Here is a 14,935-nt window from a genome sequence, read left to right as displayed (position 1 = left end):
AAGAAGGAGGGTCAAGACCATAGACCCCGCCTGCCCACGGATCCCGCCCATCCACGTGACCTCTTCCTTAACCCATCTCAAGCCCAGGCACTGACCCGGCCCAACAGACGCCATTACCCATCCATCCCAGAGCCCGCACCCAGCCACCTGTCGTCTGGCCCGGAGCCCGCCTCGGGCCATCACATCGTCCACCATGGGAAGGCTCCGAGGAGGCCGCTGGCGCTTGCGCCCCCGCCGATGCCAGGCCCGTGCCCCCGCTGACCGAGCCGCCATTCCCTGGGCCTTGGAGCCGCCCACCATGATGCCCACACCGCCCTCACAGGTTCGTCAGAACTACCGCCTTGAGTGTGAGGCCGCGCTCAACAGCCACGCCGCCCTGGAGTTCCACGCCTCCTTCCAGTGCCTGGCCCTGGCCTTCTACCTCGACCGTGATGATGTGGCCTTGAAGCACTTCCACCGCTTCTTCCTGCTCCGCTCTCACGAGCACAGCAAAACAGCCGAGAGCCTGATGTTCCTGCAGAACTGGCGTGGGGGCCGCGTCTCCTTCCTCGACATCAGAAAGCCCGAGACCCAGCAGTGGGAGAGTGCACTCCAGGCCATGCAAGACACCCTGCACCTGGAGAAGTGCGTCAACCAGAGCCTGCTCGACCTGCACAAGCTGGCCACCGACAGCAGCGACGCCCATCTGTGCGACTTCCTGGAGACCGGCTACCTGGACCAGCAGGTCAAGTTCATCAAGGAGCTGGGAGACCATGTCAGCAAGCTGAGCAACGTGGGGTCCCCGGAAGGCAGCCTGGCAGGGTACTTCTCTGACAAGCTCACCTTGGGCGACGGCAACAAGGAGGACTGATCCTAGACTGGACTTTCCCCTGAGTCCCGGGTGACTGCCCAAGGTCACCCTGCCTGCCATGAAGTCTGCAGTATTGCCCTTGCAGAAAAACTTCACTGAAGTTTTTTTCTTGCAGTTTTGGCAGTTCTTCACATAAAGTTATTGGTTCTTCAAATAAAGTTAATAGTTGATGCATAAATAAACGTCTCTAATTTATATGTGCAAATCTCTCACTTTTAAACTTTAAAACAGGTGTACAAGAGTCTCTCCAGCTACCCAGGCCCTGTCCACATGCAGCTTAGGATCTCCACTGGTGGAGAGGGAAGGTGTTCCATGGGACCATGGAAAACACAAAATCAATCCTCCCCTAGTAAAACAATGTTGGGTGGGGCGTGGTCTGGGGCCCTGGTGAGTGTGGATGCCTGAGCAGAGTTAAAGTATCAAAACATGGCCTGAAAATCATGATTGGGGTTGATCTGGGGAAAAAGTGAAGGGGATGGGGTTGGGCAAGGGTTGAAATGAAGGGGGTTTTCACTTTGTGTGAAATGTTACTGCTTAATTCTGGGTAGCACGATGGGGGGGTCCAGAAGTCAGCTTGGCCAAATCCCTCTTTGACAAGTTCAAAGTGAAGAGCAGCCCTGGTGAATGGAGGCTAGAATTATCTGGCTTCAGAAGGGATGAACTGCCTATTGTCTGCTGTGTTGCCATCACATTTCCTTGAGATATGTAATCAATACTACATACGTGATTTCATTTAGGCAATATTCCTGTAGGATGAATGGCATTATCCCTGTTTTGGTTTTTTTTAATCGATGGGTTTATACGTGGTGTTTGTATGTTTCTTTCAGGTGTTTAGACCCTGCGTCCATGTTCTCTGTTGTTTCCAGCCCTGAATGACTTATTTCATACTTGGTGCTCACTAACACATAGGTCTCTTAATCCTCACCTGGCACACTTTACTTTTAAGTCAAAATTAGGCTTCCTGATAGAGTTATCTGTACTTTTTTTCCTTCCCTGGAAGAGTGAATTTCTTTGTGTTAAGTTTTAGAAGTAGGAAAACATCCATAAGATTCAGAAATTGAAGTATATAAAAACATTTATTATGAATTATTCATTCTGTCACTGTTCCCAGGCTCCCAATCATCTCTATCCAATGGGTGTTTCTATGGAGAGACATGTCCTTGGGGTTTCTTACTTTGATAGTGATGCTGAAATCACCCAATTCAACGACTTTAATATATTTACAGAGCTGTACAACCATCATCACAACTAATTTTAGAATATTTTCATTACACCCCAGATACCTCATGCCCATTTACAGTCTCTCTGAAATACTATCCCCAGATAGACCCTGGTAAATACTGGTTTAGTTTTGGTTTCTAGACATCTGCCTTTTCAAGAAATTTACTATAAATGGAAACATACAATACGCATACTTTTCTGTTGGATTTCTTTCATTAGGCATAGTGTTTTTGCGGTTTACCTGTGTTATATGTTGCTACTTCATTCCTTTTTATTGCTGAATACTATTCTACTCCATAGATATACTACTTCTGTTCATACACCAGTTGGAAGACATTTGAGTTGTTTTACTTATAGTCTTTAGGGAATATTGCTACTGTGAACATTCATATACAAATTTAAAAAGAATGTTTTAACTTCTCCTGGCAAGATACTTTAGGACTGATATTGCAATGGCATATGGTAAACATATATTTAACTTCATGAGAAACTGCCAATCTAAATAAACATAAACAAGTGGGACCTAGTTAAAATTAAAAGCTTTTACACAGCAAAGGAAACTATAAACAAGGTGAAAAGACAACCGATTTTCTCAGAATGGGAGAAAATAATAGCCAATGAAACAACTGACAAAGGATTAATTTCCAAAATATACAAGCAGCTCATACAACTCAATACCAGAAAAACAAACAATGCAACCAAAAAATGGGAAAAAGACCTAAACAGACATTTCTCCAAAGAAGACATACAGATGGGTAACAAACACGTGAAAAGATGGTCAACATTGCTCATTATCAGAGAAATGCAAATCAAAACTACAATCATGTATCACCTCACACAGGTCAGAATGGCCATCATCAAAAAGTCTTCAAACAATAAATGCTGGAGAGGGTGTGGAGAAAAGGGAACCCTCTTGCACTACTGGTGGGGATGCAAATTGATACAGCCACTATGGAAAATGGTATCAAGATTTCTTTAAAAACTAGGAATAAAACTACCATAAGACCCAGCAATCCCACGCTTAGGCATATACCCTGAGGAAAGAAAGTGAAGTGAAGTCGCTCAGTTGTGTCCGACTCTTTGTGACCCCATGGACGGAGGAGCTTGGCAGGCTACAATCGATGGGATTTCCCAGGCAAGAATATTGGAGGGGTTGCCATATCCTTCTGCAGGGGATCTTCTCGACCCAGGGATCGAACTCGGGTCTCCCATATGGCAGGCATACTCTTTACCATCTGAGCCACTAGGGAATTCCGACCCTGAGGAAACCAAAATTGAAAAAGACACATGTATCCCATTGTTCACTGCAGCACTATTTACAATAGCTAGAACATGGAAGCCACCTAGATGTCCATTGACAGATGACTGTATAAAGAAGTTGTGGTACATATACACCATGTAATATTACTCAGCCATAAAAAGGAACACATTTGAGTCAGTTCTAATGAGGTGGATGAACCTAGAGCCTATACAGAGTGAAGTCAGAAAGAGAAAGATAAATATACTAACACATATATATGGAATCTAGAAAGATGGTACCGAACAATTTATGCAGGGCAACAATGGAGAAACTGACATAAAGAATAGACTGATGGACACAGGGAGAAAGGAGGAGAGGGTGAGATGTATGGAGAGAGTAACACGGAAACTTACAGTACCCTATGTAAAACAGATAACCAATGGCAATTTGCTGTATATCTCAGGGAATGCAAACAGGGGCTCTGTATCAATCAAGAGGGGTGGAATGGGGAGGGAGATGGGAGGGAGGTTCAAGAAGGAGGGGACACAGGTATCCGTATGGCTGATTCATGTTGAGGTTTGACAGAAAACAACAAAATTCTGTAAAGCGATTATCCTTCAATTAAAAAATAAATTAAAAAAAAAAGAAACTGCAATTCTGTTTTCCAAAGTGTCTGCATAATTTCTCATTTCCATTAGCAATGTGTGAAGGTCCAATTTCTGTAATGTTTTGGCAATACACAAACATGCCTATTTACTTTAAATCATAGCCATTCTACTAGGTCCTAAGTAGTACTTTATTGTGATTTTTTAAAAATTTCTCTAATTACTAATGGAGCTGAGTATATCTTTATTTGTTTATTTATAGATAGTAACAAGAACTCATATGAAGAAATAAAGAATATTGTTAAAAGTAACTACATAAATAAATATAAAAGCCACTATTATTGTATATTTCACTGAGAACTCCTCTTTTATCATCTAGGATATTTAAAAAGTCATGAATATTTGTCATTAATGTATACTAATGTGAACATTACATATATATATTTAATATGTAATTTCTGACAACATAAAGGGGGAAGTATAGAGCTGTGTAGTGGCATACTTTGTACACTTGAAACTAATTTACTACTAATTCAAAACACATTGCTCTACACTGAAGATATTACATGCAATCTGCATGGTAATCATTTAAAAAGTAAATAAAAATATACACAGAAAATGAATGAGAGGGAATCAGAATGGTTCACTACAAAAAAATCAAACTTGAAAGAAGTTACCAATAGAGGGAATGAAGAACAAAAATAAGATACACAGAAAATAAACAGCAGAAGTAAGTCTTCCCTTGTTACTAATTACTTAATTGAAAGGGATGCATGTAAAGCCTTGCTTAGAGGAATATTTATTACTATAAGAGCCTAAACTTATAAAGAAAGATTTCAAATATTACTTTACATCTTAAGAAACTAGATGAAGTAGCACAAAGAAGGAAATAAAAACGATTAGAATGGAGATATATGAAGTAGAGAATGGGAAAACAAAGTAGCAAATCAATGAAACTGATAGTTCTTTCCTTAAAAATATCAACAACAGTAACAAGCTTTGCTATGCTATGCTATGCTAAGTCACTTCAGTCGTGTCCGACTCTGTGCGACCCCACAGACAGCAGCCCACCAGGCTCCCCTGTCCCTGGGATTCTCCAGGCAAGAACACTGGAGTGGGTTGCCATTTCCTTCTCCAATGCATGAAAGTGAAAAGTGAAAGTGAAGTCATTCAGTCGTGTCCGACTCTTAGTGACCCCGTGGACTGCAGCCCACCAGGCTCCTCCATCCATGGGATTTTCCAGGCAAGAGTACTGGAGTGGGGTGCCATCGCCTTCTCCAGTAACAAGCTTTAGGTTATACTAAAGAAGTAAAACAAGGAACTAAAACGTGGAATGAATATGGGGACATTACTACTGATTTTACAAAAAATAAAGTATATAAAAATGCAAAGAAAAATTGTGTCAAGAAATGTGATAACCTAGTTGAAACACAAATTGCTAGACACAAAAACTACCAAAACTTAAGAAATAATCTGCAAAGACCAATAACAAGTAAAGAGATTGAATCAGTAATAAATACCTTCTCAACAAAGAAAAGTCCAGGATGAATCCTATCTAACACTTAAAGAAGAAAGTGAAGGGCTGGAAAAAGATATTTCACACAAATGGAGACCAAAAAAAAGCAGGAGTAGTAATACTCATATCAGATGAAATAGACTTCAAAATAAAGGCTGTGAAAAGAGACAAAGAAGGACACTACATAGCGATCAAGGGATCAATCCAAGAAGAATATGTAACAAGTATAAACAAATACTTGCCCAACCTAGGAGCACTGCAACATGTAAGACAAATGCTAACAAGTATGAAAGGGGAAATTAACAATAACACAATAATAGTGGGAGACTTTAATACCCCAGTCACACCTATGGATAGATCAACTAAACAGAAAATTAACAAGGAAACACAAACTTTAAATGACACAACGGACCAGTTAGACATAACTGATATCTATAGGACATTTCACTACAAAACAATGAATTTCACCTTTTTCTCAAGTGCACATGGAACCTTCTCCAGGATAGATCAGATCCTGAGCCATAAAATCTAGCCTTGGTAAATTCAAAAAAATTGAAATCATTCCAATCATCTTTTCTGACCACAATGCAGTAAGATTAGCTGTCAATTACAGGAAAAAAAAAACTATTAAAAATTCCAACACTGGAGGCTAAACAACACGCTTCTGAATAACCAACAAATCATAGAAGAAATCAAAAAAGAAATAAAAGTATGCATAGAAATGAATGAAAATACAACAACCCAAAATCTATGGGAAACTGTAAAAGCAGTGCTAAGGGGAAGGTTCATAGCAATACAGGCTTACCTCAAGAAACAAGAAAAAAGTCAAATAAATAACCTAACTGTACACCAAAAGCAACTAGGAAAGGAAGAAATGAAGAACCCCAGGGTTAGTAGAAGGAAAGAAATCATGAAAATTAGGGCAGAGATAAATGCAAAAGAAACAAAAGAGACACAGATGTATAGAACAGTGTTTTGGACTCTGTGGGAGAAGGTGACGGTGAGATGATCTGAGAGAATAGCATTGAAACATGTATATTATCATATGTGGAACAGATCGCCAGTCCAGGTTCGATGCAGGCGAGCGGGTGCTCAGGGCTGGTGCACTAGGATGACCCAGAGGGATGGGATGGGGAGGGACATGGGAGGGGGGTTTAGGATGGGGAAGACATGTACACCCATGGCTGATTCATGTCAATGTATGGCTAAAACCACTGCAATATTGTAAAGTAATTAGCCTCCAATTAAAACAAATAAATCAAAATTTTAAAAAAGTAAAAAAAATAAAGAATACTAATTCTTCCTAAATTCTTCCAAAAAATAAAAGGAACACTTCTTAACTTATTCAATAAGATCAGTATTAACTGATACCAAAGTCAGATACTGACGTCAAAAGAAAAGTATAGAACAATATCCCCTATGAGTACAGATATAAAACACTCAAAGAGTATTGGCAAACTGAATGCAGCGGCATATTAAAAGTATTATATATCGTGGCCAAGTAGAATTTTCCCTAGGAATGCCAGGTTGGTTCTATACACAAAAATCAACTAATCTTATTAACAGAATGATTATGAGAAAAAGCACACAATCATTTCAACAGACACACAAAAATATTTTGCAAAATCAAATACCATTTCATCATTAAAACATTCCACAAGCTATAAAGAAAAGGGAACTTCCTCAATATGATAAAGGGCAGTTTTGAAAAACTCAAAGCTAACACCATACTCAAAGGTGAAAGAACAAAAGCTTCCCCTTTAAGGTCAGGAAAAAGAAAAGGATGCCTGCTTTTGCTGTTTCCATTGAACCAGACATTCTAGCCTTAGCATGTAGGCAAGGAGAAAAAGACATTCTAATTGAAATGGAAGGAGTAAAATTATTCACAGATGACACAACCTTATATAAAGAGAATCCCAAAGGAAAAAAACAAATTAGGAGTAATAAGTTCAGGAAAATTGCAGAGCACAGCTTCAACACACAAAAATAAATTCTATTGTATACCTGATCAATGAATAATCTGAAAATGAAATTAAGAAAACAACTCCACTAAGAGCATCAGGAAGAAGAAAATACTTAAGAATAAGTTTAACCAAGAAGATGCAAGTCTTTTACGGTGAAAACCACAAACATTGCTAAAATAATTTAAACTAGATCAACACGAGTGAGAAGACATCTGTTGTTCATTTATGGGAATATTTAATATTGTAAATATGTTAAAGTCCCCCAAAGAGTTCACAGATTTAACATAATTTCTCTCAAAATCCCCCCAAAAAATGTATTATAATGAATTTTGGAATATTTTCTCTGTCCCCCACATCAACCTTATTCCACTTAGCTAGCATTTCCCAAGGCTATTGGGAAAAGGCTACTGCCTTATTTTTGCAGGAATGAACATGCTGATCTTAAATACACACAAGTGAAAAGAAAAAAGGTGATCAAATAGATAATTAAAATTAAAAACTAAAAGACACTGCAAATGGGAAAAACATTACAATATGTATCTGTCATAAAGGACTTACATAATGTTTAATTTTATTTGTCAACTTGACTGGACCAAGGGATGCCCAGATATTTGGGCAAATATTATTATGAGTGTGTTCCTGAGGGTGTTTCTGGATAAGATTAACCTTTGAATCAGTAGAATAAATAAAGAAAACAGACTGACTTCCCTAATGGTGGTGAGCCTCATCCAATCAATTGAAAGTCTGACTAGAACAAAACAGCTGACCCTTCTTTAAATGAGGGGGGATTTTTCTTTCTTTTGGACTTGAACTGAACCATTAGCTTCTACTGGGTATTGAGACTGCTGACCCTTACACTGGAACTGAGGCCTTTGGACTTGAACTGGAACTATACCGTCAGCACTCCTAGGTCTCTAGCTTGACATTGAAGATCGTGGGACTTGTCTTTCTCAATGTAATTTCATGCCTTTTTCTCAGCACACTGTAGAGCCTTCTTTGGAAACAATGAATTTACTGTGGTATGATTCATATACCATATAATTCACCCTCTGAATTTATATCCAAGAACTTTTAGTATATCCATAGTTATACATCCATCATAAATTTTAGAATATCTTCACTGTCCCCCAAATAAACTCCACTCCACTTAGCTAGCATTTCCCAATATTCCTACCTGCCTGATCTTAGTCAATTACTAATTTGCTTTCTGTGTATTACAGATTTGTCTGTTCTGTACATTGCATAGGAATGGAACTGTACAATCTGTTCCTTTTTGGCTTCTTTCACTTAGCATATTTTCAAGGTCCATTCATTTTGCAGAACACATTATTACTTTATTCTTTTTATTAATAATATTTTGTTAGATGGTTATATCATATTTTTTATATCCATTCGTCATTTGACGGGCATTTAGATTGCTTCTACTTTAAATAATCTCCCAGGGCTGTGGTAACAAATTGCCTTGAATTGATGACCGCCCGCCCCACTCCCACCATAAAACAAAAACCACATACTTATTCTCTTAGAGGTCCGGAGGCCAGAAGCACCAAAATATGTTCATTCGGCCCAAATCAAAGTGTCAGATATGATGCATATCCTCCGGAGGATCCAGGGGAGAATCTTCCTTTCTCCTTCCACTTTCTGTTTGCTGCTAGCTTTCCTTGGCTTCTGTCTGCATCCCTCCAGTCTTTAAGGCCATCATCTTCAAATCTTTTTTCTATCTGCCCATTACATTTTCCTCTCTGAGTGTGAAACCTCTATGTCCCTCTTAAGTGGTTGTGTCTGACTGCATTTAGAGCCCACCTAGATAATCCAGCATAATATTCCCATCTCAAGATATTAAAAGTAACCACATCTAAAGACAGTCTTAGTTTTGCCATATAAGATTACATTCATGGGTTTAAGAGATTCAAATGTAAATATTTTTTGGTAGTGTATTTTTCAGCTTACCATAGTCTTTCTTCCCTCTGGCCCCCAAAATTCACATTTACCCCACATGCAAAATATGTTCATCCATCCCAACATCCCATTGAATCTTAATCCTTTACAGTGTAAACCAAGTCCAAAAATTCATATAAATATGAGTTTAGAAATTCAAAATCTAATTATCAGCATTATGTAAATCAGAGAGTGAGACTCTGCATATGATCCATCTTAGAACAACATACTTGTCCATCTCTGTACCTGTAAAACTAGAAAACAAGTTGTTGTCATTTAGCTGTTCTTGACTCTTTTGCGACCCCATGGACTGTAGCCTACCAGGCTCCTCTGTTCCATGGGATTTCCCCAGCAAGAATGCTGGAGTGGGTTGCAGTTTCCTTCTCCAGGGGATCTTCCCAGACCAGGGATCAAACCTGTGTCTCCTATATTGGCAGGTAGATTCTTTACCATTAAGCCACCAGGGAAGCCCAGAAACAGGTTACGTCTTTTCAAAAAACAGTGCTGGAACAAATCAAGTCTAAGAGCTTTAGACGTTCCTATTCCAAAATGGAAAAAAAAAAACAAAAAACAAAAAACAAACAAACAGAAGAACAAAGAGGTCACTGATTCCAGGCGATTTCAAAGCCCAGTATGGATATTTCATTAGGCTGCCAGGCCTAGGAGGAATTTTTTGTGGGTCAAGATTTCCCCTTCTGTGCTGAAGGCTCCATGCTCCAAGCCCAAGATTCTTCTCTTAAAGCTATTCTTCCAGTTTTAAGGAATCTCCACACTGTTCTCCATAGTGGCTGTACTAGTTTGCATTCCCACCAACAGTGTAAGAGGGTTCCCTTTTCTCCACACCCTCTCCAGCATTTATTATTTGTAGACTTTTGGATCGCAGCCATTCTGACTGGTGTGAAATGGTACCTCATAGTGGTTTTGATTTGCATTTCTCTGATAATGAGTGATGTTGAGCATCTTTTCATGTGTTTGTTAGCCATCTGTATGTCTTCTTTGGAGAAATGTCTATTTAGTTCTTTGGCCCATTTTTTGATTGGGTCGTTTATTTTTCTGGAGTTGAGCTGTAGGAGTTGCTTGTATATTTATGATCCAGCAATCCCACTGCTGGGCATACACACTGAGGAAACCAGAAGGGAAAGGGACACACACGTGTACCCCAGTGTTCATCACAGCACTGTTTATAATAGCCAGGACATGGAAGCAACCTAGATGTCCATCAGCAGATGAATGGATAAGAAAGCTGTGGTACATATACACAATGGAGTATTACTCAGCCATTAAAAAGAATACATTTGAATCAGTTCTAATGAGGTGGATGAAACTGGAGCCTATTATACAGAGTGAAGTAAGCCAGAAGGAAAAACATAAATACAGTATACTAACGCATATATATGGAATTTAGAAAGATGGTAACAATAACCCTGTGTATGAGACAGCAAAAGAGACACTGATGTATAGAACAGTCTTATGGACTCTGTGGGAGAGGGAGAGGGTGGGAAGATTTGGGAGAATGGCATTGAAACATGTAAAATATCATGTAAGAAATGAGTTGCCAGTCCAGGTTTGATGCACGATACTGGATGCTTGGGGCTAGTGCACTGGGACGACCCAGAGGGATGGTATGGGGAGGGAGGAGGGAGGAGGGTTCAGGATGGGGAACACATGTATACCTGTGGCGGATTCATTTTGATATTTGGCAAAACTAATACAATTATGTAAAGTTTAAAAATAAAATAAAATTAGAAAAAAAAAAAGCTATTCTTCATTTTTCTTAAAGGGTAGCATATGTTTGTATCTGAGTAGTTGTAGCCTATTTCCTGCATATAGGATTTGGAACCCTTGTGACATTCCTTTGTTTCATCTCTCTGTTGCACAGGGACGCCTTGGCTTTCTCTCCACATGCTTTCATAACAGTGAATCTCCTAATTTTAGCACCTTTTCCAGTCTGGAGAGGTAAGAATACCTCCAATTTTGTACTTTACCACTAGGCCTGTTGATCCATTTTGAGTTATTTGGTTATCACTGTAGTACTTATTTCTCAAGTCATAATAAATACAAAAAAAAAGGCAAAGTCATTCTCTGTAAAATTCACAAATGAAACTATTGAACATCAAATCATATACAATTCAAAACTATAAACTCGATAAATTACAAATGTCAAGCAATTATCATGAAATGATTTAACACAATTACATATGTCTTACTTTCTTCCTGCAAACAAATTTATTACAGCAATCTCAATATTTATCTAGAACTGTGTCTCATTCTACAGAAAAGCCCACTGAGTTAGACTCTATTTTTTGTGACTTGGTAGGCCTTAAATCTTGTGGAATAATTTTTCAATTTGAGAACAAATTCTCCAGCAGCAACTGGTATTGACACAGCTGTATATAAACTGAGAGTCAGATAAGGATTTGGAACTGTGTGGAGTATATTAAGCTGCATGATGATGTCCCATCTGTGATTCTTTACTACATTCATCAGTTTCAATTGTAAATTTTTATTTGGTTGTAGTAATTCATTTCTACAGTTTTAAAAGTATACATGTTTTCTGAAACAGAGGTTAGCAAACAATGGCTTACAACCTGAATCTGACCCGCCGTCTATTTATGTACAGCCCACAAGCTGAAAATGAATTTTGTATTTCCAAATGATTGGAAAATGCTAAAAGAGCAGTAATTTTTTTTTAGAAAAAAAATTTTCTAAAATTCAAATTTCAACAGCCCTAAATACAATTGTATTGGAACACAGCCATGCTCATTTGATGACAGCCTGTCACTGGGGTGCTGTTACACCTGGCTGTTGTTACACTACAATGGCAGAGTTTTCCTAAGTACATTTGCTTATCAGTCTTACGGTTGAAACTGACCCACTAAAAAATCGACATGCCAGGCGGGAAAATCTTCAACTTTTAAGGGTCAGACATCTGATTTCGTAAGAGCTCACTAACAACTGAAAACTTCATTTAAACTCACACAGCTATGGTCAATTTATTTACCACAAAGGAGGCAAGAATATACAATGTAGAAAAGACAGCATCTTCAATATGCGGTTCCAAGGAAAACTGGACAGCTACATATAAAAGAATTACATTAAAACATTCTCTAACATCATACACAAAAATAAACTTGAAATGGATCAAAGACCTAAATGTAAGACTGGACACTATATAACTCTTCCAGGAAAACATAGGCAGAACACTCTATGACATAACTCACAGTAATATATTTTTTGATCCATTTTCTAGAATAATAAAAATCAAAATAAACAAAGAGGACCTAATTAAACTTATAAGCTTCTGCAGGGCAAAGGAAATCATCAAAAAATTTTAAAAAGGCAGCGCACAGAATAGGGTAAAATATTTTCAAATGAAGTGAGCAACAAGAGACTAATCTCCAAAATATACAATCAGCTCATGCAGCTATATGTCAAAAAAGCAAACAATGAGCAGAAGATCTAAATTGACATTTCTTCAAAGAAGACATATAGATGGCCAAAAATCACAAAGCACACGAAAAGATGCTCAACACCACTAAATAGCAGATAAATGCAAATCAAAACTACAAGGAGGTAGTTTTGACCATTTTGACCTCATACTGGCCATCAACAAAAATGGCCATCACCCAGAATGGCCATGAACAAAAAGTATACACACAATAAATGCTAGAGAGGATATAGAGAGAAGAGAAACCCCCTACACTGTTGGTGGGAATGTAAATAGTATAGCCACTATGGAGAACAGTATGAAGGTTCCTTAAAAACTTAAGGTAGGAACTACCATATGATCCAGCAGTCCCACTCCTGAGCAGGCATTGGAGAAAGCCATAATCCAAAAGGACACATGCACCTCATTGTTCACTGAAGCAGGACATGGAAGTAACCTAACAGCCATGACATGGAAGCAACAATATATCCATCAACAGAAGAATGGATAGGGAAGATGTGGTACATATATAAAATGAAATATTGTTGTTGCCATTGTTGTTTAGTTGCTAACTCATGTAAAGACTCTTTACGACCCCATGGACTGTAGCCTGCCAAGCTCCTCTGTCCATTGGATTTCCCAGGCATGAATCCTGGAGTGGGTTGCCATTTCCTTGTTCAAGGGATCTTCTCCACCCAGGGATCAAATCCATGTCTCCTGCATTGGCTGGCTGATTCTTTAAGGCTGAGCCAACAGGGAAGCCCACAATGAAATATATTACTTGGTCAGAAAACAAAAGAACAAAATAATGCCATTTGCAGCAACAAAGATGAACCTAGATAAATGTCATATGTTATCATTCATATGTAGAATCTTATTTTTTTCTTAAAAAAGGTACAAATTAACTTATTCCCCAAACAGAAAGAGACTTACATATATAAAACAAACTTATGGTTACCAAAAGGGAAATGTGGGGGACAGGGATAAGTCAGGAGACTGGGATGTTAACATACACACACTATATACTACATAAGAGAGATAACCAACAAGGCTCTACTGTATAGTATAGGGAACTCTACTCAAAACTCCGTGATAACCTACATGAGAAAATAATCTAAAAAAGAGTGGATATGTGTATGTATATAAATAAATCATTTTGCTCATCACCTGGAACTAACAAAACATTGTAAATCAACTATATTTCAATAAAACTAATTTTAAAAATTAAAAACTGTATTTAAAAACTCTAAAATTGTATCTCCAGTTGGAGACTGCTTCTCTTTCATGTTGCCTCCCTTTTTCCAGAGATCCCAATAGGCAAAAACCATCACTTATCAAGATGTATTGTTGTTTAGTCACTAAGTTATGTCCAACTCTTTGTGACCCCATGGACTGAGCCTGCTAGGCTCCTCTATCCACGGGATTTCCCAGGTAAGAATACTGGAGCAGGTGGCCATTTCCTCCTCCAGGGGATATTTCCAACCCAGGGATCAAACCTGCTCATTTCCTGTATCTCCTGCATTGGCAGGAAGGTGTTGTTTGTTTGTTTTTTTTAACCACTAAGCCACTATGGAAGCCTATGAAGATTTACAGTTTTCAATATTCAAATAGTTTAACTTTCAATCAGCCCAGCAATGGCAAAGAGCAAGGAAAGCATGTTCCACAAATGCTTCCCCCACCCCCAGCTTTCCCTTGTGACATTTATATAATTAGAAGGATATAATATTTTATATCCATGTCATCATACACCCAGAAGCACTTAGCCACAAAGTACAAACTCATTTTTTATGATTCTTTTTCCTCAGCAGAAATTATTCACTCAAACCCTAACAAGAAATTCAAAAGGTATGGGTTTAACATTACAGATCCTAGGACTTCCCTGGTGGTTCACTAGTTAAGGCTCCAAGTTCCAAATACAGGCAGCCCGGGTTTGACTCTTCCTCAGGGAACTAGATCCCACATGCTGCAACCAGTAAGACTTTGCATGTCACTAGAGATCCTCTATGGCACAACAAAAATCTAAGATCCCACGTGCTGCAACTAAGACTTCGTACAGATAGATGCACAGATAGTTGGATGCATGGACAGACGAATAAATAGATCAATCGATCAACATTAACATTACAGATCCTGGACATATAGTCTGGAATATGACATAGAAGGGCAGTGCAGTT

General features: G+C 38.6%; 1 long non-coding RNA gene and 1 pseudogene across 7 annotated transcripts in view; one reads left to right on the top strand and one right to left on the bottom strand.

The window, feature by feature from the left end:
• The window catches only part of LOC147340119 (uncharacterized), a 571,221-nt gene that overhangs the window by 12,776 nt on the left and 543,510 nt on the right, over positions 1-14,935 (bottom strand). The gene's annotated exons all lie outside the window — the stretch shown is intronic.
• Positions 52-1,032, top strand: LOC147340130 (ferritin heavy chain pseudogene; annotated as a pseudogene). Its single transcript, XR_015158922.1, has one exon. The product of XR_015158922.1 is annotated as a ferritin heavy chain pseudogene (transcript).

This window comes from Bos grunniens, chromosome X (genome assembly GCF_055505025.1).
Source record: "Bos grunniens cultivar Pamir isolate PY7600 chromosome X, Bosgru_T2T1.0, whole genome shotgun sequence".
In the NCBI taxonomy this organism is placed as follows: Eukaryota; Metazoa; Chordata; class Mammalia; order Artiodactyla; family Bovidae; genus Bos; species Bos grunniens.
Note: the sequence above shows the minus strand (reverse complement) of the source record. Positions and strands in the feature narration are given on the sequence as shown.